Genomic DNA, 20,510 nt, shown 5'->3' with positions numbered 1-20,510 from the left:
AATTTTTCGAAGTAATGGCAAAGAAAAATCAATGCTTAGATGTATCATACAGTGACGGAGAGTTGATTACATTATGCGCGATGAAGTTACCATTGAAATATCAGCAATCATTAGTAGGTCGCGGAGGCAATGACGTCGAAGCATTTAAAGGTATTCTAAGGGAACTAGAGTTCATATTTTCAGAAGATGACGCAAGAAAAAGACGAAGCGCACGTGAAAACGAAAGCAAAAAGCAGTGGAATCCACAAGACACAGTACGAAGAAACAATGATTACGAACCACGTGATAACTTCGCAACAAGAAACGACAATAGATTTCAACAAAGAACCGGTTATGGATTTAGAAGAGAATATGGCAATAACTATAATTCACCCAACAACGGCAACAACTATTACAGAGGGAACAATGACAACCGGAATGGGTATTATAGCGCCAATAGACCGACAAATTATCAACAAAGAAACCAATATCAACAAGCGGAGCAAGAAAAGAGAATACAGATAGAAGAGGTGGAGGTAAGACCACCAAACCCCGAAAAACGTTCGAATTGACAGCTAAGCGCCGATGCCAAAGACAATGACGCACCGACCCAGGATAATTGCAGCACCTTGAACAGAGAAGTAAATACCTTATCACGAGAAGAGAAGAAGGAAGAAACAAAACTGCAGGGACCAGATGAAAACGAAGACGAGTTGGGACGAAATTAATTGGGAGAACACTGACGAGGAAGATGAATTACCAGAGGCATGCACAACAAATGTAGGAGGAAAGGACGAAGTAATGAGTATTGCAGAGCTATTTGAGATGGAAACCAGGGAAAGCGAATTCAATGAGGATAATGCGCAGTCGACAGAAGTTGAAAATAAGTTACTAGTGGGCACACAACCCAACGTATATAATGGACGAAGTTATGAAGCGATAATTAGAACATTTAGATGCGATTATGTAGAAGTAGCGACGAAGAAGGAGAAGATAGATGAGGATGAGGAAAAAGTAGAGGATGTTGACGAAAGCGTAAATGAAGGAAGAAATAGAGAAGAGGAAATAAAAGGGAGAGAAGTAGCAGTCGAAGCTTATCCTACAGAAAGTTCGAATTCACAAGGAAAATTCCTGAAAAGACTCGTGTATGATTCAGTGGAGGATTCGTTGATGCAAGAAGAAGAAGAACAGAACCAAACCTTTCAAATTCAACCAATTGTGAAGGCCATGGTAAAGCATATACCAGTCAATATTGTAATTGATAGCGGAAGTGAACTGACCGCGATCTCAGAAAACTTATTCATTCAGTGCAATGCCAATGAGGAATTGCCAGTTCTGAAAACACGTAAGATCAAAGTAAGAGGGGTTATTAGAAACAATGCTGCGGAAGTTACGAGACAAACAAGATTAACTCTTTCATGCAAAGGTCAAAACATCGAAGCCAACTTCGTGATTATACCTAAACTAACTGTAGATTTGATTATAGGTGCAGATTTTTTAAATGAGAGACGAGCGATAATAGATATGGGAAAGGTGCGTAACATTCGGGAATGTCACACTTCTCTTTGAGCAAAAGCTAAAATTAGAAGAAATACCAGTTATAAACAAACAATTAAGAATGATGCGAGATAAAGAGGATGAAGAATTAGAATGGTATGCACAAAAGGGGGAATCGCCTCTACTCGTGTTAGAAGTCCATAAAGACATCGATGAAAAATTGCAAGAAGTTCAAGGTATTTCGGAACACAGAAAAAGAGAATTAGAGGGTATTTTACGAGATAAAGCAGAGGTAATTTTACCTAAGACTGGCAGTATTAAACACTTGCAGTACAAGTTTGAAGTAAAACAGCACAAACCATTTAGAGTGCCACCCTATACAATCCCATTAAGCTACAGGAATAAAGTATTCCAGGAGATATCTAAAATGTTAGATGATGGTATTATTGAACCAGCTACCCCCACATATAACAGCCTGCTCCATATTGTACAAAAACGAGATGGGAGCATCAGGTTAGTGCTTGATTCCAGACAGATGAACACAATCATAATCACTGAGACAGACCGCCCAGAAAAATTAGAGGAATTGATACAAAACTTCCATGGTGCTCAGATATTTTCATCAACTGATTTAAAGAGTAGTTTCTGGCAAATAGAATTGGCCCCAGAATGTAGAAAATTTACAGCATTTATCGTATTCGGTAGATGTTACCAATTTAAACGATTGCCATTTGATTTAAACATATTATCATCAGCGTTTATTAGGGGATTTAATACTATACTCAGTCCTGAAATTTTACAAAAAATTATTTCTTATGTTGATAATGTGATTATAGCAGAACCCTATTGGGAACATCACAACGACACTTTAAATAAGTTTTTACAGATCACGAAAGAGCATGGGGTCACAGTAAATATAACAAAATCCAAATTTGGAAGGCGAGAGGTTAAATTTCTAGGACACATAATTTCAGAGAAAGGGGTAATGCCCAACCCAGAAAAACTAACGCCAATCAAAAAATTCTGTACTCCATTTAATAAGAAAACTCTCAGAGGAATTCTAGGTCTCACTGGATTCTACAAAAAATTTATTTAGATCGACTCTCTCGCAACACCACGCCTATGTGCACTGACGGGAAAAAACACGTCATGGGTATGGGATCAACAAGCCAATGAAGCTTTTTTAAAAGTGAAAAACACACTAACAACAGCACTGATTTTAGCACATCCTGATCTAACACAATATTTTTGTATGGCCACTGATAGCGCACTACACTATTACCTCCAGTTATTGTATTTAAAAATATTGAACCCGGAAAAAGAAAGTAGTTTCAATGAAAACAAAAACAAAAATAACACCAATAGTAGCATAGATTAAGGTGAAGGGATAAAGCGTAGATAGTTGAACAGCATGAAATACTAAAATGCTATACACCACGACACTACACAAAAATAAAAAACGAATTTGTGGATTCTAGTAGAAGTTAAGACTCAAAATATCTTAGAATTGTAACATGGAAAGGGTGCCGAAATTTGTAAAGCTTTTTAAAAAGGCGTAAACAATGTAGGTACTAGACATATGTTAGATGAATATAAGTAAAACTTTTTGTAAGAACTATTGTAAAAAAACTCCAGCAAAAAACCAGATGCAACGACCCACGAGTTGCAACCAGAGAAGTATCAAGAAAGGAAAGGACGTAATTAGCAAGACACGATTCCTACAAGGCAGAAATGTCGGGAGAAGGGAAAGGACAGTGAGACCAACAAAGGGCACTTGTAAATCTACTGCTGAAGGGACCGGTGCAGGGACAGACAAGCAAACACCGGACTTTCACTGCTCGTAAACCCCGGAACGCCTCGACTCAGCGGAGCGAGCAAAAAACGGCCCGACGAGAAGACCGCTTGGGCAAGCCACCACTGGCAAAAAATATGTGTAAAAGTCACACTACTGCTACTAAACAGCACGCTGATGCACGAAACTGAAGAAAAAGTCCACAAAGTAGAAATGACATGTCCAAACAATTTATCTGTTACTAAGAGGAGAACTTCAAAGCGACTAGTTATCAATAAATATTGCCATATCCTGCCCAGAGAAGAACCAAGAATAAAGTAATAAGCAGAGAAAAAGCAGTTGAAGATTCGCAAGATTGAGACCAAGAAAGAAGATGGGTGAAGAACAGACGACATACCTTCTCAAATCTCTATCCTATTGTAAACTAGTCGTCTGCAAAGTATTACAACGAAAAACGACCGCTTTCAGCGACACATAACGATGACTTTCAGGCATACAAAGCCAGTAAAACACGAAATTCTGCACTCACAGCTCCATTCCATTATGGGACCTCCACAACAGCAACACAAAGTTGCAAAGCCAACAAGGAATGACGAACGAAGCTGTACATCAAATTCTGGGCCACATCCATCTCGCTCAAGTCCATCACCTTCAGGCAAAAACATTAGCCAACCTCATGCTTAAACATTTATTGGATTGTGTGAACGTGTGAAATCAAATTATGTGATGTAGGAATTGTGCAAAAGAAACGTGTGAAAAACTAAATAAGTTAAGCACACCAGATAGCTAATAAACTACAAAATAACAGTCACTGACTATGGACTCAAGTAAAGAAATAATCGACAAAAATAAGTCATTAGTTCTGAAATGGACAGTATATAAAGAACAAAAGTAAGGCATAATGAACACTAAAACTATATGCCACTTATTTTCTCCTCATAAAAATAAAATAATAACTATAATTTACTTATTTCCTCCTTATAAAAACAAAGAATAATAAATTATCTTGTTGGATGTCTTCCCTTTTTTTTAACATTTGTACCATTTGTTAGGATGATATCTCAATATTTGTGTATGTATATTTCTTTGTTAAATCAATTCTTGGAAATAATTCTTATTTGTTAGTGTAACACTGTTGAAATGATTGTCTAGAAACAATACATTTTACTTGTACATGAAATTTAGAAAATGTGTTAGGAATAGATTTTACTTAATTACTACATTTATAAAAAAATATTTCTAAGAAAATCGATGTGAGAGACTCCTCACTTTCGATAACAAACTTCTTAAAAAACTAACTTCACACTTAAATAAAGTCCACAGCTCGTGGTCGTGCGGTAGCGTTCTCGCTTCCTGCGCCCGGGTTCCCGGGTTCGATTCCCGGCGGGGTCAGGGATTTTCTCTGCCTCGTGATGACTGGCTGTTGTGTGCTGTCCTTAGGTTAGTTAGGTTTAAGTAGTTCTAAGTTCTAGGGGACTGATGACCATAGATGTTAAGTCCCATAGTGCTCAAAGCCATTTGAACCATTTGAACTTAAATAAAGAAAGAAAATAATGAAAAATTAATAATAATAATAGCATAAAAATATTCTTCTCTTGTCAATATAAACATATTTTGGAGAATAATGTGGAACAATATAAAAATATAGATTAGTAATACAAACTAGCATAGAACCAGAATAACGTGGCTGAACAGTAGGCAACAAAATTTAGATAAAGGAATAATTTTTGACTGACTTAGACAACGATACAATCATTGCCTAACTTCATTGCAAAAATTAAGTTCGAAGGGTGGTGATATGTAAGGTGTCAGGCAAATCCAACACCTTCCATGAAAACCCTGACATGATAAGCAAATCCAGCAGTATGTCACATAGCTCCGAATAAATCGTGACATTAAATTAACCAAAGTAATACGAGTAACGAGTGAGCAAATGGAGTACCACAGACTAACACAAGAATGCCTAAAGGCATGTCATACCTTCCCACCGTGAAACGGACGCAGTTCTGAGGGGAGAAACAACAACAGAAGCCGAGAGCAGAACCGTGTTAAGCTGGAAGGCCCTACGATAAGGGACGGACACCCACGTCGGCAGCCAACCACCAGGACTACCCCCCAGCCCACGTTAAAAGATAGAGCCCTCCAGAAGAACAGTATATATCTTACGATGACACTAAAAGGGCCACACCAGCTGCAAGTTTTAGCGTGAGACTTTTTCGCGTCTCTGTTACGTTGCAAACGTTAAAAACATTGCTCCACCGCGAAAAGTATAACGTTTCTCATTGGATAGACAGAATTTTTGTAGGCGGAGCCTAAGGTTAACATTGAGACCCTGATTGGTCAGATGAAAACACAGCCATATAGTTTTTTTTAAACCAACTTCGGTAAATTGTAGTAAGGAGAAGTTAGGAGAGAGTTGCTTCCGAGACGGTGAGCTGTATGGAGCTGCGCCGCCCGCCGCCCCCTGACGCTGTCTAACCAATGACAAGGTAATGAATGCACACGATGCCGCATAAAACTTCACACAGAACTGCAGAAGTCTCATCTGTTACACCCCTTTTTATGTAATACTAGTGTCGATCGTCAATTAAATCTCATGGTGTTCACATTTGCTACTTGAAGTGAAAATCTGAAACTCGATCATTTTCCTGGTATATAATTATTGAGAAGCCACATCAGCCACTGTAATTTACGACAAGTTAGATAAGTAATTAAAGATAATTGAGGGTCACAAGACCATTTTGATAGTTTTCTCTTTTGTGAAACTTAATTTAAACCTAGATTATAGATGTGATATGGCATAGGTCATCCTTCGATCCATTGTAGAACATGGAAACCCATTCAGGGAAAATTCGTTCACATTTTTGTTGAACACAGTTGGTTTTTATCACTCTGTATTAAAATACTTCCTTTTATCTATAGTGCAACTTATAAACAATGTTTTGTGAGTAGAATAAAATTTCCAATGGTAAACTTAACTACTTTTTCGACGTTACTTTACCAGCTAACTAAAAATAGGAAAGCCTTGAACCCCTTCCACTAAATTTAGTTAGTATTAACATTCTTTTACAGAGAGTGCAGTGGAGCTGACGCTGAAATAATTGAGTTTTTGATTATATCATCGCTGATCTCACTGAACTCTTCTGAACTCTACATGTCATGTGTGGTCTGGCATCTCCTTACCAGCAACAGGTCCCAAGTTTAAACTAGTCAATTCCCTTAAAAACACGCTCAGAGCGTCGTTGCGCGAAAGTGGTAGGGAGACACGACTTAGAACAAACAGACACCAATCAGAATGTTAGTATATCTCACCATTAGTGCCTGCGGACGGCCACTGAATACTGCATGTAGCCTTGCTCGGAACCTTACTGCAGCCACTGGAACAGTTGTCTCCTCACACACTCTACGAACGATTGAACAGACATGATTTATTCGCCCGGAGACCTGCAAGGTGCATTCCACTGACCTCTGGTCACAGAAGAGCTCATAAAGCCTGGTGTGAACAACACAATACCTGGTCATTGGAACCGTGGTCTCACGTTATGTTCACGGACGAGTCCAGGTACAGACTGACCAGTGATTCTCGCAGGGATTTCATAGGGCGTGAACCAGGAAACAGATACCAATCCCTTAATGTCCTTGAAATGGCCATGTATGGAGGTCGTGGTTTGATGGTGTGGGGTGGGATTATGATTGGTGCACATACACCCCTGCATGTCTTTGACAGAGGAATTGTAACAGATCAGGTGTATCGGGACGTCATTTTGCACCAGTATGTCCGCCTTTTCAGGGGGGCAGTGGGTCCCACCTTCCTCCTGATGGATGATAACGCAGGGCCCCACCGAGCTGCCATCGTGGAAGAGTACCTTGAAACACAACATATCAGGCGAATGGACTGACTGTTCTCCAGACCTAAACACCATCGAGCACGTTTGGGATGCTCTCGATCGACGTCTTCAAACCCGTAGGTCACTTCACGAGCTCCGACAGGCACTGATGCAAGAATGGGAGGCTGAACCCCACCAACTGCTCGACCACCTGATCCAGAGTATGTCAACCCGTAGCGCGGCCTGTGTACGTGTGCATGGTGATCATATTCCATATTGATATCGGGGTACATGCGCAGAAAACAGTGGCGTTTTGTAGCACATGTGTTTCGGGACCGCTTTATCAACTTATCACCAATACCGTGACCTTACAGACCTGTGTCGTGTGTGTTCCCTATGTGCCTATGCTACTAGCTCTAGTTTTGTGTAGTGCCACGTCGTGTGGTACCACATTCTGCAGTTATCCTTAATTTATGAGCATGAGCGTTGTGTGGTCGATGAACTGACAGTACACTGCGTTATAGTTTCTGTTCTACTTGGCGTGTACTTTTCTATGTGAAATTTTTAGATCAGTGCAAAATGGATACGGTCGTGCTGATTAATTTTATTAATAAAAATTACATTTAAAACCGAAGCAAAAAATAACTGAATTCCACAATCCGCATCCCATTTCTAAATATTATGATTGTTATGAGTACCTTATAAAACAGCCAGCGAATCTCCTTTGTTTTTTGACGACAAGGTTCTTGAAGAGAGAGTGACAGAGACGATAGAGTAGTCACATGCATGTATCTGGGAAAGACGGGTATATAACGATGAAGCGCAGATAACTGTCATTCTTCGCTGGAGTGTAATTGAAATAAGCGATCTGGAAAAAAAATAGAAAGCAGTGAAAGGTCAGCAGTATCACTGTACCACTAATGAATGTTTTCAAAGCTAATGACAATCTATGACGGCCAGTATTCTGAAAGGCACAATTAAGCAAATGGTTGTCTGGCCCTTTTACTAGCTACATGTTAGGGACAACAATAATTAACTAGCAGGAGGTAACTTTTTCTGACTGACGCGAAAGTAAATGCATTAAGCTAACGCTGAACACAGCTCTCACCCACAGCGCTTCATCATCGAAAAATCGAAAAAATGGCACTGGTAAGAGAAAACATTTTGCCGTTGACACGAGAGGTTAGTGTGTTGCTAACATACGACTGTTGCACCAAATTGACACCTACAAGCCATCTAGCGGTTGGCATAGCAGTCATTACTGTGGTGATATTGGGTACAGTAAGAGTGAGAGAATACAACAGGAACATTAAACGTTAATGAAGGATTCGACTAAAGGTCCATGCTTTGATGTTTATTAATGTATGGTTGTTTTAATTATTGTAACAAAGAAAATGATCAAGTACACCTGCTGAATGTATAACAGAAATTTTATTTGGATGATAATGCTTTGTTCCGGAACAGAGATACTTAATTTCAGTTACGCTTTAAAGGACAAATACGAAACAATGTCTTCCCGCCACTGCGATATTAGAAAATGGTTCCAGTAATAAGTAGTGTCTTATATATCAAGGAGAATTGACAGTATGTTCTTTCTTTTAATTTTAGTTACTGTTACTCAGAGAGAAATAGATTTTTGGAGGACAGACAATGACGATAGTACCCAACCGCCTGCCGTTATTAAGGGATGCGGTCTGTTGGCGATGTCCATAATGCTCCCTAAGGAAGGGAGTTGGTGATCAAGTCACGTAGCGGTTACCTGGGCGGGGACAGTTGGTTAGTTACATGTTCCATAAAACAAAAGGACATTTCTTTTATCGAAATTACGTAGAGCGAGTTAGTTTACAAGATAGTTATACATGGCTAGTGCTAACATTAATGAACACATCATTTTTAAGTCGTACTAAAGCAACTACACTTAAAAACAATTTTCTTCAGGCTCCAGTTTTTAAATAGTAACTTGTCCATGGAATAGAAGGAATCTTAAAGGAGAGACGATTTTAGGTTAGATCTGAAACTTGTTTTGCTACCTGTCACACATTTTATGTTATTCGGCAAATGATCAAAAACTTTTGCTGTCGCGTATTGGTAGGAGCCACTGACAGCCTCTGAGTGGGACTGGTAGCTACCAACTATGACTCACACTCGCCGTATTCGCAAGTGAAGTCTTGTGTGATCTCTCAAATGATAATGAAGTACTTAAGATGAGTAACAGCAGCAAAGTGATTCATAAAGCTTCACATAAAGCTGTTCCCTTAGGATCTTTCTCCTATGTTTCATGATGGTGTCCATTCATCTGATTAACGGGAAAGCTCGTTTCGCCTCGCGGACCAAAAACTTTCAAACCCGTCTTGTAATACCCTCTCCTCCCAAGCTAAAATACATTTATACTTGTCAAGAAAGGTCTTCTAAGATAAGATTTCAGGCATATCTTTAGTTGCATTTCATTCCTCCTGTATCTTTATACCTGTGTCTCTTTGTTGTGTACTTTACTGTTTTCGGGAAGCTCCTAATCTCTAGCCAGTCAGCACGTCCTGTGGTGATTTCCTCTAGTGTGTTCTGCACTTTTGCTACAGTTCTTCACGCTATTTCCGGATTTATATTTGTTATAAATTTTCCTCTATTTAAGGAACGTTTGTGGCAACAGTAACACCACGAATTTCATATGCCATATATTTCAAATATTCTGTTCATGAAAACATATAACCACAAACTGCCCATTACTACTGAATTCAGTGAATTCAGTATGCTGGAAGCCCCCCTACGACAACCTTTCTATCTCAGAGGAGCGATTGCTACCCATGTTATTACTTGCTGGACGTATGCCAAGCTCTGTCTTATTCTACAATTTTTAACTTTTAGAGCTCCCTCTAGTAACTTGAAAGTCATTCCCTACTGTCTTAACAGATGGGCCATCGTAAATCTTCTTCTCAGTATTTTTCCCAATGTTCTTTCCACACCAATTCTACGGAGAAACTCCTTATTCCTTATCATGTCTGACGATCAAATTTTCAACAGTCGTCTGTACCACCACATCTCAAATGCTTGTATTCTCTTCCGTTCCGGTTCTGCCACAATCCGTGTCTCACTGTCATGCTGTAATCCAGACGTACAGTTTCTGAAATTTCTTCCTCAAACTAAGACGTATGTTTGACACTAGTAGGCTTCTTTCGGCCAGGAATGCCCTTTTTGCCAATGCTAGTCTGCTTTTTATGTCGTATTATACTTGCACCGTCCGTCATGGATACTTTACTGCCTATGTAACAGAATTACACTACTGGCCATTAAAATTGCTACACCAAGAAGAAATGCAGATGATAAACGTGTATTCATTGGATAAATATATTATACTAGAACTGACATGTGATTACATTTTCGCGCGATTTGGGTGCATAGATCCTGAGAAATCAGTACCTAGAACAACCACCTCTGGCCGTAATAACGGCATTAATACGTCTGGGCATTGAGTCAAACAGAGCTTGGATGGCGTGTACACGTACAGCTGGCCATCCAGCTTCAACACGATACCACAGTTCATCAAGAGTAGTGACTGGCGTATTGTGACGAGCCAGTTGATCACCCTCCATTGACCAGACGTTTTCAATTGGTGAGAGATCTGGAGAATATGCTGCCCAGGGCAGCAGTCGAACATTTTCTGTATCCAGAAAGGCCCGTACAGGACCTGCAACATGCGGTCGTGCATTATCCTGCTGAAATGTAGGGATTCGCAGTGATCGAATGAAGGGTAGAGTCACGGGTCGTAACACATCTGAAATGTAACGTCCACTATTCAAAGTGCCGTCAATGCGAACAAGAGGTGACCGAGACGTGTACCCAATGGCACCCCATACCATCACGCCGAGTGATACGCCAGTATGACGCTGACGAATACACGCTTCCAATGTGCGTTCACCGCGATGCCAAACACGGATGCGACCATCATGATGCTGTAAACAGAACCTGGATTCATCCGAAAAAATGACGTTTTTCCATTCGTGCACCCAGTTTCGTCGTTGATTACATCATCGCAGACGCTCCTGTCTGTGATGCTGCGTCAAGGGTAACCGCAACCATGTTCTCCGAGTTGACAGTCCATGCTACTGCAAACGTTGTCGAACTGTTCGTGCAGATGGTTGTTGTCTTGTAAACGTCCCCATCTGTTGACTCAGGGATCGAAACGTGGCAGCACGATCCGTTACAGCCATGTGGATAAGATGCCTGTCATCTCGACTGCTAGTGATACGAGGCCGTTGGGATCCAGCATGGCGTTCCGTATTTCCCACCTGTACCCACCGATTCCGTATTCTGGTAACAGTCATTGGATCCTGACCAACGCGACAAGCAATGTCGCGATACGATAAACCGCAAACGCGATAGGCTACAATCCGACCTTTATCAAGGTCGGAAAGGTGATGGTACGCATTTCTCCTCCTTATACGAAACATCAGAACAACGTTTCACCAGGCAACGCCGGTCAACTGCTGTTTGTGTATGAGAAATCGGTTGGAAACTTTCCTCTTGTGAGCACGTTTTAGGCGTTGCCACCGGCGCCAACCCTGTGTAAATGCTCTGAAAAGCTAATCATTTGCATATCACAGCATCTTCTTCCTGTCGGTTAAATTTCGCGTCTGTAGCACGTCATCTTCGTGGTGTAGCAATTGTAATGGCCAGTAGTGTACTTAACTTCATGTACTTTGTGATCACCAATCATTATGTAATGAATCTCGCTGTCCTCGTTTCTGCTACTTCTCGTTACTTTCGTTTTCCATCGATTTACTCTCAAACCGTAATCTGTACTCATTAGATTGTTCATTCCATTCAACAGGTCCTGTAATTATTCTCCACTTTCACTGAGGATAGCAATGTCATTAGTATATCGTAACACTCATATCCTCTAAAACTTAATCCCATTCTTGAACTTTTACTTTCGTCATTGCTTATTCGATATTTAGATTGAATAGTAGGTGCGAAAGACCACACACCCTATCTTATAATCTTTTTAATCCGTGCACTTGGTTCTTCGTCTTGCATTCTTATTGCCCCCCCCCCCCCCACCCCCCTCACGCCTCTTGGACATTTATATATTACCCGTCTTTCCCCTACTTTTCGCATCATTTCGAACATCTTATACCATTTTACGTTACTGAACACTTTATTGCAAGTCGAGAAATCCCACGAACGTGTCTTCGTTTCTCTTCAGTGTTTTTTCCATTATCAGTCACAGTGTCAGAACTGTCTCTCTGGCGCCTTTACCTTTCCTAAAGCCAAACTGACCCCACTAAATCTAAACGTTGTGGTACGAAATTAGAGGCGGTCCTAATATGTTCCTGGAGGTTCTCTGTCCGCGCTGTCCACAAACTATCCTCAGTGCCTGCTGGAGGCCTGTGAGGAGTCGCTTTCCAGTCATTCTGAACATGACCGATAAGCCAAATGCCATGCCACCATGTTCGGAGAATACTTGTATGCTCTTTTGTCCGAAGGAGGGGCTCTGAATTTCACAAATTTAGTTGATGCTCAGAGACTGCGATCATTGCGTAGGTTATGTCGTAATCAACAGTGCCTCCCATCGTCTCAGGTCCTTTTCGGCTGATGAACCGCTCAGCAAGGCTGGCTGCCAGAATATCGGCACCGCGTTGGCGTCCAAAATGTGTGCCGTCATCACTGTAGGAAGGATGGAAGAGGAGCTCAAGTGAAAGCACTGCAGTTTGCCACTCATCTCTCTAGAAACGGAACCCGTGTAATCTATGTACTTGGCGGATTTAGAAATCAAAGATATGGTTTACGTGGCGTTGGACCAGGCTGTAGCAGATTCGGTCAAAAAAACCCAATTGATAAATTGTACCTGACACGTGAAAGGGACTGACGGTGCTGCAATGTACAGTTCACATTTACATCTACATCTACATCCATACTCCGCAAGCCACCTGACGGTGTGTGGCGGAGGGTACCCTGAGTACCTCTATCGGTTCTCCCTTCTATTCCAATCTCGTATTGTTCGTGGAAAGAAGGATTGTCGGTATGCTTCTGTGTGGGCTCTAATCTCTCTGATTTTATCCTCATGGTCTCTTCGCGAGATATACGTAGGAGGGAGCAATATACTGCTTGACTCCTCGGTGAAGGTATGTTCTCCAAACTTTAACAAAAGCCCATACCGAGCTACTGAGCGTCTCTCCAGCGGAGTCTTCCACTGGAGTTTATCTATCATCTCCGTAACGCTTTCGCGATTACTGAATGATCCTGCAACGAAGCGCGCTGCTCTCCGTTGGATCTTCTCTATCTCTTCTATCAACCCTATCTGGTACGGATCCCACACTGCTTAGCAGTATACAAGCAGTGGGCGAACAACAGTACTGTAACCTACTTCCTTTGTTTTCGGATTTCACTTCCTTAGGATTCTTCCAATGAATCTCAATCTGGCATCTGCTTTACCGACGATCAACTTTATATGATCATTCCATTTTAAATCACTCCTAATGCGTACTCCCAGATAATTTATGGAATTAACTGCTTCCAGTTGCTGACCTGCTATTTTGTAGCTAAATGATACGGGATCTATCTTTCTATGTATTCGCAGCACATTACACTTGTCTACATTGTCCATTGTTACAACCTCTCGATACACCACAGCATCATCTGCAAAAAGCCTCAGTGAACTTCCGATGTCATCCACAAGGTCATTTATTTATATTGTGAATAGCAACGGTCCTATGACACTCCCCTGCGGCACACCTGAAATCACTCTTACTTCGGAAGACTTCTCTCCATTGAGTGCAACATGCTGCGTTCTGTTATCTAGGAACTCTTCAATCCAATCACACAATTGGTCTGATAGTCCATATGCTCTTACTTTGTTGATTAAACGACTGTGGGGAACTGTATCGAACGCTTTGCGGAAGTCAAGAAACACGGCATCTACTTGGGAACCTGTGTCTATGGCCCTCTGAGGCTCTTGGACGAATAACGCGAGCTGGGTTTCGCACGACCGTCTTTTTTGAAACCCATGCTGATTCCTACAACTGATCGACGTTAGAGATATAGGTAGAATTATGAAGTACTAAGCAGTCACAGGCGTGATAATATTATTACAGAACCATTGTAAATGGATCTCCTTTCCACAGGATGCGTGAAGTTAGTTTTGTGCTATTTGTGAGATTTAAATACATGTAGTGTTTGCTGGAAGCAACATGCACCGTGTGCCGTGTCAACTTCATGGCACGTCATTGAAGTACTCCATCAGGTAACTACACAAATAACAATTTCTTACTGAATCTGCATGTAATCAAAATATCCGTGTATATTCCGAAGTGTTGCAATGGACTTGTTACGAGCGGAATTTAAAGTTCTCTCTAGCCGACCTTATTTACAAACTCAAAGAACTCGTTTAAACTCTTCAATCGCCAAGATGTTGCCAAAGTGTCACAGACTGTTTCTTCTTTATTCTTGCTCAACCTCATTGGTATTCTCTCTTATCTCAATATCAACAAGATTTTAAACATTAACTAATCTTATTTACGTATTTCTTCTCTGTGAACAGTATATTCCATAAAACAATGTGCTTACATCGTGTCACTACTTGTAATAAGTTTCGCTTATGACTCAGACATTCGACCTTCCAAAGACCAACACATTCCAAAAGAGGTTGACATAAATAAAATATTTCATTTGAGAGCTACGTTTTATTCTCTCAGCCAGTAAAGAGCTAAATGGGCAGCACACATTGTTGTACTAAACATGGCAGTGTTGGATTTTATTGGCCACAGCCTTCGTTTAGCGAAGCGACAAGTGTATACTATGTGATCAAAGTATCCGGACACCCCCAAAAATATACGTTTTTTATACCAGGTACATTGTGCTGCCACCTACTGCCAGGTACTCCATATCAGCGACCTCAGTAGTCACTAGACACCATGAGAGAGCGGAATGGGGCACTCCGCGGCACCAACGGACTCAGAACGTGGTCAGGTGATAGTGTGTCACTTGTGTCATACTTCTGTACGCGAGATCTCCACACTCCTAAACATCCCTAGGTCCACTGTTTCCGTTGTGATAATGAAGTGGAAATGTGAAGGGATACGTACAGCACAAAAGTGTACAGGCCGACCTACTCTGTTGATTGACAGAGACTGCCGACAGTTCAAGAGGTTGGTAATGTGTAATAGGCAGACATCTATCCAGACCACCACACAGGAATTCCAAACTGCATCAGGATACACTGCAAGTACTTTGACAGTTAGGCGGGAGGTGAGAAAACTTGGATTTCATGGTCGAGCAACTACTCAGAAGCCACACATCACGCTGGTAAATGCTTGTGTAATGCTTGGTGTAAGGAGTGTAAACATTGGACGATTGAACAATGGAAAAACATGGAGTGACGAATCACGGTACACAATGTGGCGATCCGATGGCAGGGTGTGGGTATGGCGAATGCCCAGTGAACGTCATCTGGTAGCATGTGTAGTGCCAACAGTAAAATTCGGTGGCGGTGGTGTTATGGTGCGGTCGTGGAGGGAGCTTGCACCCATTGTTGTTTTGGGTGACACTATCACAGCACATGCCTTCATTGATGTTTTAAGTACCTTCTTGCTTCACACTGTTGAAGAGCATTTCGGGGATGGCGATTGTATCTTTCAACACGATCGAGAAACTGTTCACAATACACTGCCTGTGGCAGAGTGGTACACACCAATAACATCCCTGTAATGGACTGGCCTGCACAGAGTCCTGATCTGAATCCTGTAGCACACCATTGGGATATTTTGGAACGCCGACTTCGTGCCAGGACTCACCGACCGACATCGATACCTCGCCTCAGTGTAGCACATCGTGAAGAATAGGGTGCCATTCAAGAAGAAATCTTCCAACGTCTGACTGAACTTATGCCTGCGAGAGTGGAAGCTGTCGTCAAGGCTAAGGGTCGGCCAACACCATACTGAATTCCAACGTTACCGATGGAGGGCCCCATGAACTTGTAAATCATTATCAGCCAGTTGTCCGGATACGTTCGATCACACAGTGTATGTACCGTGCATTGCTGTGACTTTCCTTTCTCCTGGCTACTTACAGAGATTTTGTCGCCAGTTTATGGCTGTACTGCTCGGAGCGCCGCTATACGGGGTGTTAAAAAATTTCCGTGACACAATTCTAGGGCTTGTAGAGGGGAGTGCGTACACAACATTTTGAACAGGAATCCATGTGTTGAAAGGTACAGTTTCCGTTCTACGACGGTTTCAGTTCAAATGTTTAACTCTTCCAAATCTGCTTGAGGAATTGAATTAAGCGTGACGCAATGAAAGGTGCACAATATCACTGTAACGAAAATAAACATCTATGATGGCCAGTATTCTCAAAGGTACTAAAAACGAAATGGTTGTTTGGCCCTTTACTAGCAACATGTTAGGGACGTCAGCATGTAACAAGGGAGAGATTACTTTTTCTGACTGACGCGAAAGTAAATACATTCAGCTTGTGCAGAACACAGCTCTCACCCATAGCAATTCATCATGGAAAAGTCTAAGAAATATCAGTGGTAAGAGGAAACATATTTCCTGCACAACGGTGAGTATGATGCTATCACACTACTGCCGCACAAAACTGACGCCTACCAGCCATCACTTGTATCATCAGAAATTCACGTTCAGCAGCTTTCTTGGTTAACTCCAAGTGTTTGTGCGGATTGTAACTCGTCAACTTCTCTAATAGCGGACGCCACTTCCTTGTCGAAGCCGGAAGAAGTGTGTCTGATACATTAGATGAACTAAACTACCAAAGCTCACCAGTGAGACTAAGTAATTCACTCCTGATTAGGAACTTGTAATTTGTCACAATATGGGTTTACTTTCCCGCACAAAAAATGCGAAAACTGTGTGTTAAATATTAAATTGACGGGCAGAAATTCAAAAACTAAATTACCAAAGCATGCAGATGAAACTACATAATTAGTTCCTGGTTATGAATTCGTAAAATGTCACAAAGTCGGTTACTTCCCTGTTGTTGCTTGTGTTCCGACCACCTTCAGCTGCCTGACTAATTTCATCATTTGCTGTTCCCTGCCTTGTTTTAAAATTATGTGTGGTCAGTTATTTAAAGGGTCTTTCCAGCATTCACTGTTCCAGCCTGCTTTAAAATTTAAGGTGGTAAATTGTTTAAAAAAATATTACTTAAATCATTTCAAAGTTTCATGTGATCACTCAAGAAGGTGCCTATTTTTCATTGGGTCCCAGGCTCTTATGACAGTTACTTACCTAAACCTATTCATGCATTTAGTAACTGCTTGAACTCTCCTGTGGGTTGGGCTGTTCACAGTTGTAACAAATTCTGAGTTGATTCAAACAGATGTGTATGTGTTAAAACATCTCTGTTGTCAAGGGTTTGGTGCATTAGATTGTATTGTCATTTTCGGTAAAACCTGCCACAAAATTTTAATATATATGTCTTGAGTACAGTAGCCTTTTGGGTTTTTGTAAATAAAGTTCTTTACACTTAATCAAGATATTACTGTCCTAGCTGTATCTTACCACCCTCCCCAGCCACACACTACCGCTTCAAAGTTTCCTTGTATTTCTTGATTTTTTAATTATTTTCTTTATGATTTAAAAAAGAAGACAGGTCACATGACCTGAGCGAACAGTGAATCACACACGAAAGCAAACTGGAGCAGACCAAAGAACAGCATGTACTTATGGCTGCAATAAGGAAAGACTCTCGCTACAGGTAACCCTCTCGCCACTGTTTCTTAACGTGGAACAGGCGGGGGGAGAACTGAAATACTTGACGACTCACCAACATCTGGTTACCAGTCCCTGAGTTTAGCTGACTAATGTGTCCCCTGATGCACTGACACGTTGATTGGTCTTCGATCAGGAAACTGACTGGTGACACCACACTGACAACCTTACAGGGCCCTATCAAATGGGACTATAAGTTAGCCATCACATTTTGTGCCCCTTTGCCCTGCACCCAGAAGTTTTTAGGTAAACTACATCCCCAAACAGCAGTGTGGTAGGAAGGCAACCTTTGTCATAGCTAACAGTCTGCCTGCAGTGCGCAAGCCGTATATTAGTAAGTGCTGGATCCCAGTTTTTTTCTAGTTATGTTGGTGCCGTCATCCTCTGGCAGGAGATTACTGATTGCCTCAGGTTGCACAGTGGCTAGTTGACTAAGTAGAGGAACATTAATTAAGTTAGAACGATCTGGTGTGCTTCATGTATAGCTGTTTTGAAAGCAAAGTTCAGCCATACAATCGATTAATCCCAATTGGTTTGAGTTTGTGCTTGTAATATCAGCAGGGTGGATTTACGGTTTGATTAAGCCGCTCAGCAAACGACGGTTTTGGATAATATGGAATGGTCATAAGATGTGATGAGGCGCTGGTAAAGCAGATTTTTTTAAGTGCCTTTGTAGCGCCAGCTTCAGAGAACATACACCTCAAATGTTCCTAAAGCATATTTAAATATCTCCACATTGAGACTGTCTTCTTGTTTCCTTGACTGCCAATGCTTCATATTGGTTTGTTTATAATGTCTGCTTGTTTTTTGTTCCAGATTGGGAGTCACTTGTTGTATATGTCATCCTTTTCTATAAAACTTTATCAGCGTCTGCATGTATTATTCTTGCTATTTATTTTATCTCTTTATAAAATCAGTGACACCGCATGTAAATACCCAACTGGCTGCTGTGAAATCGGATTTAATACGTATAAGATAGTATGATCGTTTTACATATCAGCTAGTATGATTGTTGGAAATGATAGACCTCGTAACAGTCTTCTATTTATAGAGTAAAAAACTACCCTTTTTATAGTGTGATGCACTTCCACTTTTCTTTCCTGTGCGACTATAGCTTGTCATTTGATGCCATTCGGTTAGAATTCGGTTTTTCTTGGACGTCTTCTAATATTTCACCTAAACGTTTCCTGTATAACCATCTAATGCTTGGATCTTCTTGCAAATGCATTCAACAGTGCTTCCACTGCGACACACTGTGATTCCCAGTTTCGATATTATTAGAAACTGATCAACACTAGTATCACATACTCTGGTGCACTCTGTTCGTAGATTGGCTTTCCCATTTGTAATAAAATAGTCTATTAAAGACTATTAACCCTAGTATTTACGAATGTCTTTATGGGGGAAAACTTTTAATTATTTGTAACTGGTTGATGACAGAAAAATCTCTTAAGTGATCTCATTTATACCTTTTAGTTTCTTCTCCACATGGTCCCACTGTTCCTTTAATTGTGGATTTGCCTAAACTTACATTGAACTCCACAGCAATCATTAAATACTCTGGTTTAGGTATCCCGCTAGTCATCTTCTGCATGCATTAGCAGGTTGCATGTGTATCCTCACTTTTGCTCTTCTCTGAAACCTATACACCAATTAATTTCATCAATTTGCCCAATATCTTTAACTTTAAAAGTATCAGTCTGCTATTTGTAATCTTATACGATTCCGGCCATTTTTATGTGTGTTATTTCATCATAACTGCAATTATAGCCAATTCTAGCTCTTGTCCATTCAGTTTTATTTACTCCAACTTATTCATAGCATATCCATCAAATTCTGTTGGCTCATCTACTTACAAAGCACGAAAATTAAACGTAGAAGAAAGATATATTAAGAAAATATGATGAAAAAGTTGAAGCTAGGGATGAGAGATACACAAATAAGCGCAAGGCATCTTTCCGAATATTCGTTACTTGGAGTATAAGACAGTCAAAATAAATCAAAATGTTCCTAAAAGTGAATATCAAAAGATTTGTTGGCATTAACAACCAGTCAAATAAGATATGATGTTGATTATGACTATCAAATGTTTAATACAGATATAATATCATGACTGGCAGGAAGCCATAACTGTGACATGCTGTTCTTGTATGAGGAAAGTAGCAAAAACTTCGGGCTGGAAAATCATGGTACAGAAACTAGTCAAAACTTTTGGGGTAACAGAGGTGGAAAAGATTACTGCCACTAATAATCGAGAAAACTGGTTAAGTAATTCGGCTAAAGATTCCGAAATGTTGCTGTAAGATTTATTTTACAACTTACACTATCACTAGATTCACATAAAACATAACAACGTCTTCCGTTGTGAGTGTATTTCCACTGGAAACTTGTAAGATAGTAGATGATATGTAGGAGTTAATTCATGGTGAACAGCAAATCACTTATGAAATGTACGAACAAATTAATGAAGAAATAGGGAGTGATAATCAGAGTGACGTCTATACTTTAATGCACACAGTTCTCGGAATATTCTTGAGAGGCTATGCAGAAATTCACAAATGAAACATTGAGAAATAACCAACATAAACTTATAAATTATTACTGCCTAACATGGTATAAGAAAGATAACAAAATATAATGCTCATGCCATAATTAGAGGGCTTACAGTGAAATAGTTTCATACCTTATTGA

The sequence above is a fragment of the Schistocerca nitens genome, chromosome 5, assembly GCF_023898315.1.
Source record: "Schistocerca nitens isolate TAMUIC-IGC-003100 chromosome 5, iqSchNite1.1, whole genome shotgun sequence".
Lineage (NCBI taxonomy): Eukaryota > Metazoa > Arthropoda > Insecta > Orthoptera > Acrididae > Schistocerca > Schistocerca nitens.
Note: the sequence above shows the minus strand (reverse complement) of the source record.